The 21450-nt window shown below is 31.8% G+C and overlaps 1 long non-coding RNA gene across 1 annotated transcript; it reads left to right on the top strand.

Moving 5' to 3' along the window:
* The first annotated feature begins 8488 nt into the window (after positions 1 to 8488).
* On the top strand, positions 8489 to 9141 carry LOC122606078. Its single transcript, XR_006324801.1, has 2 exons — positions 8489 to 8719; positions 8884 to 9141. It is a non-coding gene; the product is annotated as an uncharacterized LOC122606078 (long non-coding RNA).
* Positions 9142 to 21450: the final 12309 nt, after the last annotated feature.

Genomic DNA, 21450 nt, shown 5'->3' with positions numbered 1-21450 from the left:
TGATCACGAAGAACTAACGGAGGTCCGTTAAAAGAGTTAAAAGTTAACGGTACTTAACTAACGGAATTAACGGAGAAGAGTCGGAATTAGGAAACAATTAGGAAACCCTCTAGAATAGTCTAGATAGGGGGCCGACCATCCAAGGGTTTCAGAAACCCTAAACTTGGTCATCAAGTTTCCTAAGTCTATAAATATAGGCCTAATCTAATTGTTTAATAACACACAAATCATTAGGTATTCTAAAACCCTAAAAATCTCTTCTTCTCTCTCTTTCTTTGGTTCGATCGGCTTCAACAAAGAAAAGGGTTCCGGGGTTTTTCATTGGGTCGAATTCAAGAGCTAGGAACAAAGGGTTGTTCGGTTCTTGATCAAGTACTAGCATACATACATTCCAACGTTGTGTGTGCAATCGTAGAGAGGTTTAATTCAAACCTTCTTATTAAGGTTTCTTGCTTTATTCTCTCAAATCTAAGGTACACGTATTTTATCTTGGTTAATTAATTAAACTACACAGATCTTGTCTTCCGTTGCGTGCTTTGTGATTGATTTGATAATAGTTATATAACCCAACAATGCTATCACGAGCCTACAATGTATGTTTTTTAATTACCAATTAAATCAAAACTTGAAGGGGGGTTAGGGTTCTTGATTTCAAAATTTTCGGCTATATATATATATTTAAATTGATTTTGTAATTTAGTTACATTATTTAAATATGAAAAAAGTTTTATTTAATATATATATATATAGTTCGAATTTTTCCAGAAAATAAAAAAAAAATGTTTTTTAGGGTTCCTAATCCATGTTTTGATTAATTGCATGTTTATGTGATAAATTGCATGTGATTATATGTGTACCTTTAATTTTTAATGGTTAAAAAAAAGTAAAAATCATGAATTTTTCATGCAAATCATTCATGATTTTTACTTAGATATATTGATATGAAATCTTGATTATTAGGGTTAATTATGCTAGATAATTGGATAATTAATTGTGTGACAATGTGAATTTTTTCGTATAAATTTTCTGTTTTGTGACAGTTTACTAAAAAAATCACATCTTTAAATCCGTAATGAGTTAGAGGTCTTGCTTTGAACTGTAGATGCTCAACACATAGGGCTAAAACTTTGTAGTTCTGGTCGAAATCTGAATCGGACCAGAAACAGGTCTAAACAGGTCGTGAAGCTACTGGAATTTTCAGTGAGCAACTATGTGATTATGTGATAATTGTTTGTTTTGTATGTGTTTAAGGCTTACGCACTAAAGGCGACTTGATGTATGTGGTCCTCTTCTTTGAAGGGGGAGCCGATTTAGACATTAATAAACCATAGTGACATGTTTAGGTGGCCTACCATAACTCGTTGCATGCTTGATAGTTATAGTTTATAATTTTGCATATTTATTGTGATATAAACTGTGATGTAAATTTGTTTTTAAGAAAATATAAACTTGACTAAGCAATATCGAAATAGAGATTTTTTAATAAAATTGGAGTCTTACAACCTTGAGATACACCGGCTTACCCATTTGAACAAACTCTAAGAGAGGTATAAGTCGGAGTGCGCTAGCCTTCTAAAAGGGCGGGTTTTTAAATGCGTTCATCGCAAACCTTTGCCCTTGCGCTTCTTTGTGCGTTCAAATGGAGCTACCGAGCTCTCTTTTGTTGTTAAGACTATACAAATGATTTTATTAAATATTATGTTTAGAAGATATGAATGAATCTTCGAAACATAACTTTTTGATCACATATCAAACTGAATGACCCAATAAACTTAAGTCATTTGTCAAGGACACATGGGGTAGTTGTTTTTTACTCACTGGTACACAGTGGTGAAATGGCGATTGCATGGCGAAACCCATTCACTGGTACACAGTTGTGGTCAATTTTGCACGTTCTTAGTTGGATGACTTAAAGCGAGTTAAGCGGTGAGACCTTGACCCGTGGCAAAAGATGGGACAAAACATGACTACAAAAGATCACTTGATGAATCGAGTGTCTTACGTAGGTCCCATACTTTCTAGGAATTGCACTTGTAATGTAATTATTGCTCGTCACTTACCTTTTGAGTGTGATCATTTCTAGCAGATCAACTGATGAAATGGTTGTATGTCATTTGGATCCTAGCCTTAATGAAATTAATTATTTATTCTATAAACATTGGGTAATTAATTTCTTAAGGACTTATTATCGAAAATACTGATTTTTGAACTTAATATGTTTTGTAGATGGCAATGAATCCCTCCACAAACACCAATGCTTTTCGGCAAATGTTTGAAAGAGAAAAGCTTAATGGATCGAATTTCAATGACTGGTTTCGTCAACTACGAATTATTCTGCGAGTTGAGGAACGTATGGTTGTCATTGAAAAAAAATGGCCTAATGAACCGGCTGCCACTGCTACAGCAGCTGAAAAAGCTGACTATAGAGTTCAGTACACTAGATTCAATGAAGTTTGTTGTTTGATGCTTGCGAGCATGTCTCCCGAGCTACAAAAACAATTCGAACTTTACACTCCATATCATATGATCAGAAAGATGAAATCTTTATATGAGAAACAAGCCGGAGTGGAACTTTTCGACAATGTCGTGGAATTCCATGATATGAAACTTGAATCTGGAAAGTCGGTTAGCAGTCATGTGCTCAAGATGAAGAGCATTTTTGACAAAATGGAATCAATGGACTATGCTTATCATAAAGATGTTAAAGTTGGCATGATTCTCAAATCTCTTCCTAAGGAATTTGAGAGTTTTGTGCAAAACTATAACATGCACTCTATGAAAAAGAGTGTTAATGAACTCCATGCTATGCTCCATGAATTTGAGAAAAAGATTCCCAAGAAGGCAAATGACTCTAATGTTCTTATGATCAAAGGGGGTCGGATCCAAAAATCTAAAAGATCGCAACAAGCTAGAGGCAAAGCTGGTGGCCAAGGAAAGGGCAAGCAAGTTGCAAATCCTTCCAAGCCAAAGAAGACTCCTCCGGCTAAGAAAGGAGCATACGGCTAAAGACCAGGCTTGTCATCACTATGCTATAGTGAGACACTGGAAGAGGAATTGTCCTGAACAAGAATAAGAAGCAAGTTGGTTTAACCAGTTCTTCAAGTATCTTCTTAACTGAATTATAATTGTTGATGAGATTCAAATGATAATTCAATAGCAAAAGAGTCAAGTTAACTTGGACTCTATCTTTGACATGGTCATCTTGTTTAATTTTTGTCAAGAAACGCATTTAAAGACTTCAATGTGAAGATATCTTACAAATCAAATGATGAATCATTTGATAAATGCGTGTCTCGATATGCTGAGTTCTTTGAAAAGAAGTTAGTTCAAGAGAACAGTGGGAAGGTTGTAGAACTTGATGAGACTCAAGAGGAAGATGTGTCACCTTCTGAAGATACTAGCAATCATCAACTTGGGGGGGGGGGAGGAATGTTCAAAGTGATGAACCTCAAGTCGATGATAATGGAGCGATTCCACTTCGTAGGTCCAAAAGGACTAGACGTCCTACCGAAAGACTATGTCTGATGGTAGAAGAAGACGTTGTTGGAGATCTCGATGAGCCTCCGAATTTCAAAGCTGCATTATCAGATCCAGAATCTGACAAATGGCTTGAAGCTACGTAGGTGGAAATGAAATCCATGAAAGACAATCAAGTTTGGAGCTTGGTTGATCTTTCACAAAATGCTCAAACTGTTGGGTGTAAGTGGATCTTCAAGAAGAAGACTGACATGGATGGAAATGTACACACCTATAAAGCTCGTCTCGTGGCGAAAGGTTATACTCAGCGTTTCGGTGTTGATTAAGATGAGACCTTTTCTCCAGTCGCGGACATTAGAGCTATTAGGATTCTCTTAGCCATGATTTTAAGATATGGCAAATGGATGTTAAGATTGCCTTCTTAAATGGTTACTTGGATGAAGAAGTCTATATGGATCAACTGGAAGGTTTTATTGATCCAAAACATCCCAACAAAGTATGCAAGCTTCAAAGGTCCATTTATGGACTAAAGCAAGCATCAAGAAGTTGGAATAAACGGTTTGATGAAGAAATCAAAAAGTTTGGTTTTGTTCAAAATCCCGATGAGCCATGTGTATATCGCAAAGCTAGTGGGAGTAATGTTACTTTCCTTGTCTTATATGTCGATGACATATTAATCATAGGAAAACACATTCCAATGTTGCAAGATGTTAAATCCCATCTTGGAAAGTGTTTGCCATGAAAGATTTAGGAGAAGCGACATTTATTATTAGAATCAATATCTACCGAGATAGATCAAGGCGATTAATTGGACTAAGTCAAAGTGCTTATATTAATAAGATCTTGAAGCGATTCAAAATGGAGAACTCTAAGCGTGGGTCTATACCTATGCAAGAAGGACTTAGTTTATCTATCAAACAAGGTGCTACTACGCCTAGTGAGGTGGAGCGTATGAGTAGAATTCCTTATGCTTCAGCTGTGGGATCTATTATGTATGCGGTTAGATGCACTAGACCCGATGTGGCGTTCGCGCAAAACATCGTAAGCCGATATCAACATAATCCTGGTGAAAGCCATTGGATTGTTGTTAAAAATATTCTGAAGTACCTATTTTTGGTGTGTGGAGGAAATCCAGACTTAGTGCTCAAAGTGACCAGATACTGTGATGCTGGATTTCAAACTGATAAAGATGACACGAAGTCTCAATCAGGATTCGTCTTCGTTCTAAACGAAGGAGCTGTGGACTGGAAAAACAAGAAGCAAACCACAGTCTCCATGTCTGCAACAGAGTCTGAGTACATTGTCGCCTCAGAAGCCGCAATGGAAGCAGTTTGGATAAGGAAGTTCATTAGCGGGCTAAACGTGATCCCCTCAAATGACTTACCCACTGATTTGTATTGTGATAATACTGGTGCATTAATCATTGCCAACGAACCCGGAGTTCAGAAAGGTGCCAAACATTATGCTAGACGATATCACTATGTTCGTGAGCAGATCGAACTAGGGGAGATCAATTTACTCAAAGTTCACACAGATTTTAACTTAGCTGATCCTTTCACAAAAGCTTTATCTAGGCCTAAGCTTGAAAGGCATGCCGAGGACATAGGACTTAAATTAGCTAGTTATTTCATGTAAATCTGTTGTTTCGGTATTTGGATAAGGGATGTTAAACAATTTATATTTTTCATAATGAAATAAAGTACTTGATATATTTGATTTCATTCAATATTAAATTGTGTCCTATATTTGCATGTTTAATCCTTGAAAATTTCATTTAATATTTTTTTATATTATTAAATATTCTAAATTGTCCATTGTCGATTAATTATATGAGAATATAATTAAATTAAGACAAATGTGAGTGATTGGTTATATTCTTGGAATATGTAATGGATGGTTCCCACCAAACTCATATGGTATACATAATTATTGCATATCGGACTACCCCACTAACGAGTTATCACTTTATGGATCGACGCCATTAAGTGAAATTCGTAAATGGTTACTTTTATTGATCCTTTGACTTGAGATACAAGTAGGTCAGCATGTATGAATCGCACTTACTAGATGTAGTTCTAACTCACCTAAATAAGGGGGTACATAAAGGGCTATTTTCAGAAAGCGTCGTGAAGTATGATGACTGACACGTGTAGTCAATATAGGATTTGTTCCTCCAATTTAAAAGTTGAAGTATGATACCATTAGCGCCCTCATTTGACTAATTAAGATGTTTGCATGGTCGTGCCCAAATAAATCCAGATGGTTCTCGATTATATTTGGTAATCATTAATTAGTTATTGAATGAGAAACATAATCGTTAAATTATGAAATGACCTTGAACCATATTCATATTTAACAAGGTATCTGAACAAAGGGATAATAAATGCCTTAACCGTTTAAATATACTTTAAGAAATTATACTTAAATTTTTCCGGGAGCATTGGCGTGTTGCTAGACGCTAACCAATGTAATTACCTTCATTCGTTACGAGCTCAAGTGGGAGCTGTTAGAATATGATCACGTAAAATGAACGTATGTCCGAAAAGTATTTAAGCCTACGGGGTTACACCTCAACGTGAATGTAACTATAAATTAATTAATATATTAAATGTAATTTATTAATTAATTTGATCACGAAGAACTAACGGAGGTCCGTTAAAAGAGTTAAAAGTTAACGGTACTTAACTAACGGACTTAACGGAGAAAAGTTGGAATTAGGAAACAATTAGGAAACCCTCTAGAATAGTCTAGAGGGGGGGGGGGGGCGATCGTCCAAGGGTTTCAAAAACCCTAAACTTGGTCATCAAGTTTACTAAGTCTATAAATATAGGCCTAATCTAATTGTTTTCTATACACAATTTATTAGGTTTTCTAAAACCCTAAAAATCTCTTCTTCTCTTTCTTTCTTTGGTTCGATCGGTTTCAACAAAGAAAAGGGTTCCGGGGTTTTTGATTGGGTCGAATTCAAGAGCTAGGAACAAAGGGTTGTTCGGTTCGTGATCAAGTACTAGCATACATACATTCCAACGTTGTGTGTGCAATCGTAGAGAGGTTTAATTCAAACCTTCTTATTAAGGTTTCTTGCTTTATTCTCTCCAATATAAGGTATACGTATTCTATCTTGGTTAATTAATTAAACTACATAGATCTTGTCTTCCGTTGCGTGCTTTGTGATTAATTTGATAATAATTATATAACCCAACAGATCATTTGTAGCAGACACTGCCTACTTCATTTGGCAAGAAAGGAATCAGAGATTCTTCTCCAACCTGGGTCGCTCTATGGATCACATTGAAGATCTCCTTGCCTCTATGGTTCGGGTTGTGACAACTCGTAATTTATTAACATCGGGTTAGTCTTAATCTCGTTTAAGCTTAGTCATTATCGTAATCTCGTCTAATTTAGACGGTCTTTGACGTGGAAATTATTAGACATTTGGACTTTTGATTTAGTTCAATTAGAAGTATCCTGAAGACGTAGACTATTAGCTATCTAGATGTATGCCGAGTCTTAAAAATAACTTTAAATAAATATATAAAAGTTATGTCTTGTACAAAATAATTAGACTGTCTAGACTTAATATTATAAAGTTTACCTTGACGAAACTTTATTGACTTGTCTTAATTTAAATAACACGAGGGAAAATACTTTTACTTTAAATTATAACCTTTCAGTCATACGGTATTTAATCGTAAGCATTTTACCAAATTAAGGGTTAAAAATACCAAGTTATGGCCACATGAGCCGATATATTTTGTGAGGCAGGGAGTAAAACACCCAACCCTTCCCTCCTTTTCTTTTCTCCTGGTCGACGCACACCACCACAAAAACACACACACAACTCACAAAACACTCTAAACCTCTCAATATCTCTATCGAATCATCATCAAAAATCAGCTTTGGCAAGGATTAATTAAAGGAAATAATCAACTTCAATAATAATTTGAGAATCATCACTTCATCTTCTTCAAGATTATTCCAAGAAAACTTCAAGTTTTGGTAAGTTACCCTTTTTCTACTAAACTTTGATTTGAATTTATTCAATCTTAGTATTGTATCAGTTCTTGGTAATTAGAAATTATAGTCTTTGAATATGAGATGGGTTTTGGTTTTTTTTTTGTTGGATAAATGAAATTGATTAGAATTAGGTTTTGGAAATCAAAAGTATTGGATTTGTGAAATGGTTAGCGAAATGGTATTGTTTCCAGATTATTGAACCTGTCGGTACTTATGGAAATGAAAGGAATTGAAAATGGTTTGGTTTGGCGAAAATGGTCGAAAACTGCATTTTTACCCGTTTTCTTGTTTTTCGTAATCTGCGGACGATGTTGATGAACTGACGGATGATCCGTGTTCATCACATCATTCGGCGGATCATCCGACAGATCGTCCGCCAATCCTCTGTCCTCCCTTAGCATTTTCGTTCGGTTATCGGTCGACTTCTAATGATCCAACACTTATTTACTAGTCTTATATCATCATAAAAAGAGTATCAAACTTGTTAAAACACACATTTAAACACTTTGATTTTCCATCCAAATTTAGGGACAAAAGATGAACTTGAGTTATGATATAGACTAACTAGTAAGGTGTATATTATGGACACTTGGCAATGACAATGTCAATGACGTTAGTAACTTGAGTCAAATATATATTGAACACTTAATCACACTTTGTCGTGGCATTCTAAGATCGATAGCTAAGTAGTTGTACGTAGGATACTTGTCATCGTGAGATTTGATCCTCACCATTGGTACTCATATCCTAGGTTTTGGATAGACGTGGAGACTAAACTGCTCATTTTCTCGGACTACTCATACTTTTAGCTCTTTGACCGCTAAGGTGAGTTTATGGCGCCCTTTTTCCTTTTTACTTTGGGCCTGAAAAGCATGTACTGTTGTATACACGACTACTTTATAAATGATTTGTCTTTGTCTATGTCATGTGATTTGGCTACTTAAATTATTTGCCTTATGTTTTGCCATGTCGACGGCTGTCTGAAAATGTGTATACATGTCTTATGAAATTTTGTTCTATGTGACTTAGACTTGCCATGTTGTCGGCTGACTAAATGTTTATGTGTTTGACAGACTAAAATGTTCCCCTTATGTAGTTATTACCATTATGAGATCCTAATGGTTGTCTTGTCAGATTTTGTTCCTGACTGTCATGGTTCTGGTCCGCACCCCACTTTAGACGGGAAATCCTGTGCGAGGCATATTAGTCATATTGTCGGACTTAGGTCTGGACTGTCATTATATATTGTCGGATTTTGCTCCCGGCTGTCTTGTCTTAAATAACTACATGTCATTGTGTATTCTCAATGACGACTAAACTTTGGTCAAACACACTCTAAACTCACCAACTATTTCGATAGTTGATCCTCTCAAATTTCATGCTTTTCAGGTAACCAACAGTAAGTCTTGGATCATCTTGGCATTATAGGGCCATTCATTTGACTTTGGACGTATAATTAGCGTCAGACATTGGAGGACTATTATGTTCTTAGTTCTAATTGTACTAGACGGTCCAAATATTTATCTTGTATTAAGTGGGCCCAATTCCATATATGGATGACTTGTATCCGTATTCTGGGGTCCACATTTGAACGATTGTACTTGTATTAGACTTGTAATTGGTATTAAATGGATGTAATTTCTATTAGCCTTTGGTTAGTACGCAATTAGTTTGTTAACCCTGTATTTCCGCTACAACGGGGTGTGACACGGGTAAAGCTAGTCACATTGGGATTCAAGAACACTACTCAAGTTGAATGCTTTATTAAAGCTTGGAACCTGCCATGTTAGATGGTGGTTTTTGATCAAATCAGGCGCCAACGACATTAGTTTTCTTTGCTTTGTTCACACCATATTGCTTATTTTGTAGCTAATATGTAGTGATATTGTTAGCTAGTTAGCTTGTTTTGCTAGTTGCAAGTCCACATATGCATGGTCTGTCATGCGTATGAATTAGTATAGTAATTCGGCCATATTACTTATAATGTAATGTTTTTGGTGATGATATAAAATTTACAGTATTATCCTATTAACCAAAAAAATTCAGTCCCCTAATGTGGATGGGACATCACATAATCATATATCTATTATTATTAGACAAATCTTTTGGATATTTATTAATTTGACATTTGATCAACCTCAAACCCCACTAATTTATATGTCCATTACAACTACTATGCATAAAACTTTTTAGAGAGTAAAAACTTACAATACATTTTTGTCATTCATTGAAAGTAAATATAGATTGTTACTGTTTAACAAAATTTGTCATAGATGAAAAAAAAAATGTTGTGAGTTTATCGATACCCGAGCTTCAATAAACTTTTTGAATAGATAAAAACCTAAATAGGTTTATAAACAATTGCAAATCTGTACAAACATCCACGTGTAAGGCTCTATCACTTTAATTTATTTTTTGAGGTTCTAACACTTCTTTCGGCCCTCTAATTACATAGTGAAGAAAGGCATTTTGCTCAAACGCGCGATTTATGTCTCTTTTTTCATCTATAAAATATGAATATAGATGTCATTGTTAATTAAATTTTTATGACAAACCTTATTTCGTTTACTACTATATAGAAATGGCGCACATCATAATCAGATTTACCTTTATAGTTATAGGGTTTTTATATGTAGTAATAATCTATCTTTTTTTACAATTTTTTAGATAACAACTTAGCTTTTTAAAGCTTTAATACGACGGGGAAATTTTGGACCTCGTGTTTCCTTTAAACATTATAACTTCCTCTTTTAAGTTTTAAGTATCAGCTTGGCATAGCTTCGTTTAAGGACAGAAACAAGTTGTCTCAGACAATGTTTACCTATCTGTAGGTACCATCGTATAAAGTCAAGCTGAACCTATGGCCAAGTGCAAAGTCCCAAAATATGAACCCATGATCTATTTTCCTTTTAAAATTAGATTTGCCATAATAATTCTGAATGAATTTTTCGTGGAGGAATGATGACAGTAGATCCAAAACCTACCGCATCTAACAATTTTGTTTCATATGCCTTTAATTATTGTATTTTTGAATCTCGTTTCATCTTAGCCATTATGTAGTTGGATGATTTAATTTATTTGGGTTCGAATCTCACTTTTCACTTTATATAATGAATTTATATAAAAATTTTTTAACGGACTTTATATAGTGGATTAATAGGGGTTCTGATAGTTTTGGATTTCATCTCTCATGTAATGTAGGAATTTAGTACTATAGTAGATTAATATGACATAAAAAGAAAAATAGAGAAGGGACATTGAAGTTTTGTTGATCAATATATAATATATGAAACATCGGATACTTAAGCGACAAATGTGGAATAAAATGGGTAAAAGAAAAAATAAAAGAAACAAGCCGGCAAAGATATGGAGCCAACTACGCGTTTTAACTGTTAACATAGTATTTGTTTAGTAGAGTATTTGACCGCTTCATGTTTTGTAGCTGTTTTTTTTTATATAAGAATAATATAATTGCGGAAATTATTCCATTTCATTTCTCATGCCGCATATGTGTTCGTCGACACCTATAAAAAAATACTTTAATTATTATATACTGTGCCTAACTACATTTTTTATTGTTATAATAAGTCCTAACATGCATATTTATACATTAGATTAGAATATCATTAAGGTTTAAGCTAACGAACAGTAGTTTTTTGACTTTTTCTCTACAACAAATATTAAAAATATATATTTGTTAAATGAAATAAAATAAAAAAAACTGATTTAATTCAGTTGGACTTGGGCTCCACCTTTGTTGTAAAGGGGGTGGGTTTGAGTCCCCCACCACCACTTTTTAATTTTTTTTTTAATCTTTTTAGATATTACATTTTTAACCCTTTAATATTTACATATATAACCCTAACCTTTTACATTTGATGATTTGGTGTATTAGTTTAGTTCACTTTGTTTAGTTTTTATTTTTTTTGCTTTCGAACATTTTTTACTTTACAAATTCTTTATATTTTGTTTAGAACTTTATGATTTATTTGTTTTCCAATTATTTTATTTTTTTTCATAACTTTTTCTTTTTGCAATTAAACACATATTTCCACCATTAACTGATTTTCTTACATCTAAAAACTTCTTGGTAAGTACCACAACATGCTTCAAATACTGACGCTACCCTTCCTTGTAAATACCACAACATGCTTCAAATAACGGCACCGTCCTTCCTGATAAGTACCACAACACCAAAACATTCTAGTTATAAGAATGAGATATGTGTATAATAAATCAATGAGTTCGGGTCTACGTTCAAGAGAAAGTTGGCAAATTTTGTCACTTTAAAGATCTTCGATTCATATCCAACCGGTGATTAAATAACATATATCTATAGGTTTCTATTATAAATAAGCATCAATCAGTTTTAAATACATACCAAGTCTAATATTAGACTTAGAAATCATATATGTAAATGTACGGTGATAGACGATGACTTCTATTAGTAATAAAAGATGAAGAAAGGTACCCGCATAATGCAGCGATGTGATAAAAATGGAGTGTTGTGATGGCAACTTCGATGACTGGTTTTGATGACGACAAATAGTGTAGTTAATTGACATAAAAACAATTAATTTTAAAGATATAGTGTAGGTAAAAAAAATAAAAGGTGTTATATTAAAATATTACACATTTTCAACGTATCCAAAATAACAGTTCTCAAAAAATATATTTCGTGTAAATATATTTATTTACTTTTCTTTTAACAACAAAAGTTATCTATATCCCATTATAATATATATTACCACCCCCTTTAACTTTAAGCACAAGTAACATAAAAATACGGAGTAAAATACATCTGACTTATCATTAATAATCCACCTATTTAAGGGATGTCTTGAAAATAATCTTAATGAAAAAATTTATAAACTATATTTATGTCAAGTCCTAAACTAACTACATTACCGCTTTTAACATTAATTACTTTTACATTAATAACTTATACTACACGTAGCCGTCGCCGCCACCGTCACCGTCGCCGCCACCGCCGCAGCCACCTACGTTCGTCGACGCCATTGACAGTCGCCACATATATTCGTCGCCGTCACCACAAATACCATACTATTGTCTCCAACGTCACCGGTTTGCGTGTGTCTTCCTTTAGTATATATTAATAAGCTACCCTTGTTAATAAGCCATAGAGACCATGTTAATCTACCCATGTTACTTCGATTACTCATTAAAAAATTTCATATCGATACATTACTTTTAAATGCTTCAACGCTCGTATTCTAGAGATGCCTTTGAAAACAATGTCGTTCCCGTTCTTTCGAGATAATTACTAGCCCGAATAGTGTGATGTAATTTTGCTTGCCTACGTCTTTAGACACCGTGCCAAATTCATACGGAGTAGTAATTTAATAAATCTTTGTACGTGTTTGATGATGCCTGGCAAAATGGGCGGGTGGGTTTGGGTAACGGGTTAAAGCGGGTGTGGGTTGAAACGGGTACGGGTCCAAGTGGATCATTTTAAAACTGTGGGTCAATTTAAAACTGCGGGTCAATCGGGTGCGGGTCAAAACGGGTTAGGTGCGGGTCGGGTGCGCGTTGACCCAGTTTTTTCTTTTTTTATTTTTGCTTTGACTACTTGCATAATTCTCATATTTTTTTATAACACATTTTTTTTTCTTTTGAACAGATATTATATATACCACAGTTGATGACTTGATGCAAAATGTCTTTAAACGGACAAACACTAAATGAGATGGGGTGATAGGAAACTATTAACGTAATATAATATAATATAATATCTATCTATATATTTATTAAAACAATAGTTAACCGAACGATTCTAAAAGCTTTACAACTCAAAACCTATCTTATAACATTGACACGTAGGATATAACCTATGTGACATTTTTATAATTTTTTTGCCAATAATTTAATTATGAAAAAATAAATAAAATAAAACTAAAAATTCAAGATATTATTTAACACTAAAAACTCAAGATTCTATTTAACGTGGGATTTTTTTTTCTTAAGCAAATATTTTGTTTCCAGGTTCTAATTATATTTATATTGATTTAATATTAATTATATAATTAGGAATGCGACTTTACCTACCAAAATAACACATATTTCTTTCCCCTACTCAATTCATTGTAATTTTAATTTGGTTTTCAATTATTTAAAAGCTTTTCATCTTGTACGAAATACATTATTTGATGATGTAATCTTCATTAAAGTATTTTATTTGAATGAGTATGATAGATAATCTATTCTAATGGATTATATATCAGTTTGTAAAAATAATACATTGCTATGATCATACATTACATTACAATTATATATCAGTTTGTAAAAATAATACATTGCTATGGTCATACATTACATTACAATTTAATTTAAATTTATGTTTATTAATATTGCGTGAAGTATAATATGTGTTATATTAGATAAAAATAATTATATTTACTTATTAAGTGACTAATAGTTATATAATAACAATTATACTTTGGATTTATATATTTCAATATATATAAAAATATTTCCATTACCAATAAATATAGATTTATGTATATATGTTTATAATACAAGTTAGAATTGTTAAAAGTTATTATTTATACTCATAATACATAAACAACATGAACTATTTTAAACAACCGCAGACCTAGTATATATATATATAGATATATATCTATATATTTATTAAAACAGTAGAAATCTGAACAATTATAGAGCCTCTTTAATTGAAATAATTATTCACACACTAGCACATAGGATTTTAACCTACATGACATCTCTATATTTTTTCTATAATATATATACACCCAAAAAAATACTATTAATATCTAAATTTTTTTATAATGTTTACGTGTATAGAACAAATCCGGTTAAAAAGAAACACAAAGCCCATATAAACATTAAATAATTAATAACTATAAATTAAACATCAAAAAGATAATGTCTAAAATAATCTTACAAAATCACACATGTGAATAAACATACGGCTATAAACATATAAATATATTACCAATTTTTAGTTATATATCAATCTCATTGAACAGATGGTAGTTTTATCTAGACAAAAAATATCATGTCCCATCTTTTTTATGTTTTTTGCTTATGCTATTGTAAGTTTTAATGTTTAACAACTTTATTCATCCACTATTATGCATATATGTGAAATATATGATCTACATACGAACATTATTTTAACATAAAACTTCATGATCATGGCAATCTTAATCCATATCTACAAAATTTGTTGTGAGGTTTTATGAGTTTTCCAGTATCTTTTTTCTCAATATTGTTACTTAACGGTTTTTTTTTTTTTTTTTTCAATATTGTTATTTAAGTTTTTTTATTATTATTATTATTATGTTATTTTTAGTATTTGCTTAAGATCACCATCTTCTTGAATTAAATTGTCATTCAAATAGCAATTATGTACACTATATAAACTTTAATGTTTTCATCCAGGAAGTAGTTTTGTTGATTGCAAAACTGTTTCAAATACATTATGTCAAAATCACACAAAACTTACAAAAAGAAAACTGTAAACTTCAATGGCAATTATTTTTATACAAAAATGTATAATGATCTTCAAAAAATAGTTTTTGTTATTAGGTATATCTCTTTTTAAGGCATGTTAACTCTCAAAACCCTTTTTTGATTAAAAACAAACACCACTTTATTTAGTTAATAAAATGTACAAATGTATTACAATATTACAATATCAATTGATATTTCAAAATTATATTCTTTTAAGGAATATATGTTATAGTTACATGATGGCCTTATTGAATGGATTTTAATATTGTGAAGAACTTGCTTTAAGCTGATAATTTATCATCTAATAAAGTTTAAATGAATTTTTACAAGTGTATAATATATAAAATTAGAAAAAATAATTATTAATAATTGTTGGCATATACATTCTAATCTTTTAGGCAACTAAATCAAACCATATATTATAACAGCCACAAATCGTGATCTACATACGAACATTATTTTAACATAAAACTTCATGATCATGACAATCTTAATCCATATCTACAAAATTTGTTGTGAGGTTTTATGAGTTTTCCGGTATCTTTTTCCTCAATATTGTTTATTTAACGGGTTTTTTTTTTTTGGTCAATATTGTTATTTAAGTTTTTTTTATTATTATTATTATGTTATTTTTAGTGTTGCCTTAAGATCACCATAGTTAATTTGTCATTCAAATAGCAATTATGTACACCATATAAACTTTAATGTCTTCATCCAGGAAGTAGTTTTGTTGATTGCGAAATTGTTTCAAATAAATTATGTCAAAATCACACAAAACTTACAAAAAGAAAATTGTAAACTTCAATGGCAATTATTTTTAGACAAAAATATATAATGATCTTCAAAAAATAGTTTTTGTTATTAGGCATATCTCTTTTTAACAACGATTCTTAGGCATGTAAACTATCAAAACCCTTATTTAATTAAAAACAAGCACCACTTTATTTAGTTAATAAAATGTACAAACGTAATACAATATCAATTGATATTATTTCAAAATTATATTCTTTTAAGGAATATATGTTATAGTTACATGATGGCCTTATCGAATGGATTTTAATATTGTGAAAAACTTGCTTTAAGCTGATAAATAATCATCTAATAAAGTTTAAATGAATTTTTACAAGTGTATAGTATATAAAGTTAGAAAAAAAGAATTATTAATAATTGTTGACATATACATTCTAATCTTTTAGGCAACTTAATTCAACTATATATTAAAACAGCCGCACATGGTATGGGTAAAATACCTAGTATTATATATATGTGTAATAAAGTTATTATAAATAAAAAATATAGCAAAGTAATGTTAAAAAAAATGCTAAAAAATAACAACAAGCACATTATCTGATGTGGCAAGGAAAAATAATTGTTAAACAATTATTATTATTATTATTATTATTATTATTATTATTATTATTATTATTATTATTATTATAAAAAACGAAAAGTAAATGTTAAAATATACACATGCCCCAGCCACATGTAGGGGTGATGCACAATCAAAAAATCCTTATTTATAATAAACGTACAATTATTAATCCACAACATACAACTCTAAGAGCATTTTTAATGGTATAGGTTTTTACTTGAAAGCTTTTTAAAAAGCTTTAACTCTATTGGCAAAAGTTTGATAATGACTTGAAAATAGCTTTGAAATTCTTTAGATTATAATTATATATGTAGGAGAGAGAGTGTAATAACTTGAAAATTTTCAAGCTTTTGTAAAAAAAACTTTTATACCCAATGGTAAAAAGTCTTTATAATAATTTTTTGTAATTGTAACAAGTCTTATAAAAAGCTTTTCAAATTTACCATTGGAGGTGTTCTAAGAAGTACATCTATATTATACATTGTAATACCACATCTAAGAATATAAACCAGTCTCTCAACCCTATGTCTCCCTTTGTTTCTTCTTGTTTCTTCCAATAAACCCTTATACAGTTATACTAGTGATTCAGTGTTTTTTTTTCCATTCAGAAGTTCAGGTGTAACAAATGGTTGAGTGATACCCGTTCTAAATATTGTTTAAGATTCCATGTTACCAATTAGACCCGCAATCTAGTTTTGAAGTTTCTCATATCAACCCAAACGGGTTGAATGAGTTACCCCAATATACTTGTTTTCAACACTTTGAGTAAAGATTGTCGGGTCTAATCTAAAGTAAAAACTTATTAACTTAATTTTCACGATCAAAATTCTAACTTTACAACTCAGCCTCTCAATTTTAAATATAACAATCATTTCATTTTATTCTATCAAAAATACTATGTAATATATAGCAATAGGTTTTATAGGACAATGATTAAATTGCAAATGATAACCTAAAAAGTTATCTACCACGATAAATGAATAATGATTGAAAGTAAATAAATAAAAAACACATTTGATCCTGCAACTATAAAACATACCAAAATCGTCCTCATATTATACTCGCTAAAAGTATAAGCATACAAATCACACATATCAAACCTATAATGTTTGATACTAAATTGGAACAATATTATAAGGCTAAGTGGATAACCACTCCACCACGTTATGAAAGAATTCTCAAGATTCAAGAGACACACGATATTTATATTCTTTAATTAATTATGATAATAATAAAAAAAATGTTTATAGGCAAGTTTTACAATATTTTATCGTTAGACAAATAACTCAATCCGTAATGGATTAACTTACACAATTTACAAAAAATATAGTATTTGGAATAAAATAATGTGAAGCCAATAATATTAAGTACCACATAAAAAAAATTTAAAAAAATAAATAAACCCAATTAACCATTACACGTCATTCTTGATGTGTATTTTCTAGTCTTAAATTTATGAACACGAAATACCTAGCTACTGACTACTACACACTTGCGGGCAGTGAACCCGTTCGTATGCAATATAGTTGACTTGGTAAACCGAGGTCGAACAAAAGGACTTAATAAGCAATTGTCACAGTAAAGTGATTCAGATTAAAAGGGGGTTTTGTGACCGAATTGTCACGTTGCAAAGTTAGTGAAGAAAGTCAGTAATCCCGTAGGATTAATCGCAAAGAGTATTTGATTTATTGAATCTTAACACAGATTAAGAAATGAACACCTACTTGGATCAGCTCACATGCCAATCATCGGGTCTAAATATTACTTGCATTTGTTGAACGACTCAAAAAGTAGACAAGATGAACTCCCGTTATACTTGAAACTTCAACTGCTCAAAACATAATTATTGCTCCCGCACTTAATTTCTCCTCTAAACAGTTAAGCATTAAATTCCTGAGTTGATTTTATGATTTAATCTTTTGAAAGCTTTCTCCCGAACTGCTTATTCGCCTAATCAGATCCCTCGATCATAGACGTTTACACATTCAAAATGAATTTAATTGTTTTTAATCTTTATCGTTGATTTCTCCCGAACTCCAACGATTTCAGGTTAATTATAGACCGATTAACCATTTCATAAATCAATTGACAATGACGTAGATTTCTCTCGAACTTCTAATTATAATTATCAATTAATTAATATAAAAGTTGAAAACAATATTTAAATCCAAATAAATGTGGATCTTCGATTAAACATATAAACCTTGTTCAACATTTGCAAGCAACATCAATTCGACCGTATGACATGCTTACTACCCAAACGGGTGCTAAAGATTTAGCTATTCATATTAGAAACGCAAGAACAAACAAATAGAGAGGAAATCATATTATACCAAATGAATGATGATAATCCGGTAGCAATGATGATTACAATCCAAAGCTGAAAATAGGCGAAACCCTAATCACTTGTTTGCTCCCAAAATATTCCTAAGTATGAGAAACTATCAAAATTGTGTTATGAATTCGTCCAAAAGTGCAGAACCCTAACTAATCCTATGTACAAAACACGCGTGTAACGGCCGTTACTTTTATACTTAAGGCCTAACGGGAGTTACTGGGCTAACGGCCGTTACTCTTCAGTTGATTTTTAACGGCCGTTAGTTCTCTAACTGCCAGTTACAGGAGAAACCACAAACCACCTATGTAACGGCCGTTACTGGGCTAACGGCAGTTACAACTTCCAGATTTCGTTTTCTTCGTCTTTCGCTCGATTTCACCCGAATCTTTCTCCCGTTTCTTCCTTAACTCATCAAAATCGACCAATTCATTCGTCTAATCAATTTCCAACCTGAAAACACTCAACATACCTTCAAAGCATCGAAAGTTGGATATAAAACTATCAAAATGACGAATAATTGGTTCTAAAGTCACGTGGGAAATGGTATAAAATATGACACATCAATTCTTGAGTTATTTTTTTAAAAGAAAAGAAAAGAAAATGGAAGAAAGTTCATCTTCTTGCATTCTTGAGTTTTTCTTTTACAAGAAAAGAAAATGTACAAGAAAAGAAAGTGTAAGAAAGAAAAATTGATGGTTTTTACATTAGAGAACTTTCTGGCCATTATTGGCTTGATTTGAATGGAAAAATTTTTTTCCCTATCTTTTCTTCCCCTATTAAATCTAATCTTTTCTTTTCTTTAAATAAAAACTCCAAAATACAGCCTTAAGGATGGGTGTGGGCTAATCAATTCTCTTGTACCTATCCCAAAAATAATCAAAACATAATGTTATTTCAACACCATATCAAACAATGACGGAATGATACCTGTGTTTTCATGATATGTTCGGTTTTTCAACCCGAATGTTTTCCCCGCCAAGATACGCCTCAAATCATATGAGTCTCATTTTTACGAACATTTTGCATCATCATCGGCCATTTAACGTAACACCGACAACCTAATTATTCAACGATATCATCACCGACATAATACTATTTTTCCGGTCACATATTGCTTTAATGAAACAAAACATGACGACACTACCACGGATCAAAAAATTTCGGCAACGCTACCGGTAAAAATAGCAGCATGCCAACATTTAAACGAAAAACCCAAAAAGGGGTAACCAAAAAACCAAAACAATGGTAACTAGAAACTCCAAAAAGGGGTCGAACGAAAAACCAAAGGAACAGTAACCATAAACCCCAAAAATAGTCACCGGAATAACATTCAACAACAATAGCCAGGAACCCCAAAATGGGGTCACTAGAAAGTAACAGCAAGTATAAACGAAACCCCCAAAAGGGTCCTAAAAGTGACTATCCATGACCGGCAATAAAAAGAAACATTAAAAAATGGTTTTAGATCTCGTCGGAATAAGAGTGTAGTACATTTGGAGCATCGACAAGTCGATTCCGGCAATACAAGCCAAGAAAAAGATAATATTAGCCTCAATTTCAAAAACCCCCAATTAAAAAGTAAGGTTTCCGGTGAAATGACAAAATTGGCACTACAACACGCTCCAAACATTCAAAAAGGATCGGCCAAATATAGCCGATATATATAGCCGATGCAAGTTGTCAATACTTGTCGATGGATAGGGTGCAATGGAACCGACAAGACAATTATTGCCCCTTAGAGTTCCTTTGGATTAGTGATGCTCAACTCAAACTTGGAAGAGGCACGTTCCATCTAATCATCTACGGTTAAGTTTTAAGTGACTTTCTTTCTTGTAATCAATTTTGGATAATGGTTCTATTAAGAGGGGGCGACAGACTCGGCTTTTCTTAAGATTTTGGTTTCAAATCCGGATATTAATATTTAATTATTAAGTTGAGAAAAAATAATTACTAACAAATGACATTTGAAGTTAAAAAGTAGTAATAAAATAAGTTTTGAATTCAATGTTGTTAAAAAAGTTGATTTTTTGTATTTTTGGACGTAGAAAAGAAAGTTTTTTCTTCCTTAGTATCTTGATTGTTCCAAACTATCAAGCTAGCTAGCTTCTCAAAAACTTACGGGAAAAAAAAAAGTGTATAACTACATCCACAATATTGATAGTTTGATACTATTCAATGAACCCAAAATGTAAATTTGAATATTGAAATTTATCATTTCCAGCTGTGAAAAATTCTTTTTATCTATATATATCGGCCTATGAGGAGTACGAGTATGTTAGGTAAATATGTGTGCTTGGCACGACAAAAGTCCCCCTAAATATATCTATAGAATATAAAAAAATTATGGTTTACAAAACGTTAATATATAAAATTATCCCGTCAGTGTATAAATTCAATAACTTTAGTATAAAATTAACTTGATTTTTAAAATAAAATATTTAGTCCATGGTTGTTATTTTATTTAGTTTTCCTGCCTCCACTGGCCATATATATATATATATATATATATCCATTATCTATCTATATACTATATTATAAAGCAGATTTTCTCTATATTTTCAACATTAAACTTGAAATTTTCAATATTGATTTTAAGTTTTTCCCCAAGATGTCCCTCATATCTATTCTATATTTATCTAAAATAACTATAATACCCTTTCTCTCTCCTCAAATCTCAACCAATCATCTTTTTTCTCTCTCCTTCATAAATCATTTATTCCTCCAATTCATTCAAAATCTTTTATTTCAC

The sequence above is a fragment of the Erigeron canadensis genome, chromosome 6 (genome assembly GCF_010389155.1).
Source record: "Erigeron canadensis isolate Cc75 chromosome 6, C_canadensis_v1, whole genome shotgun sequence".
Lineage (NCBI taxonomy): Eukaryota > Viridiplantae > Streptophyta > Magnoliopsida > Asterales > Asteraceae > Erigeron > Erigeron canadensis.
The sequence above is the reverse complement of the archived record's forward strand: the minus strand, read 5'-3'. Positions and strand labels throughout refer to the sequence as shown.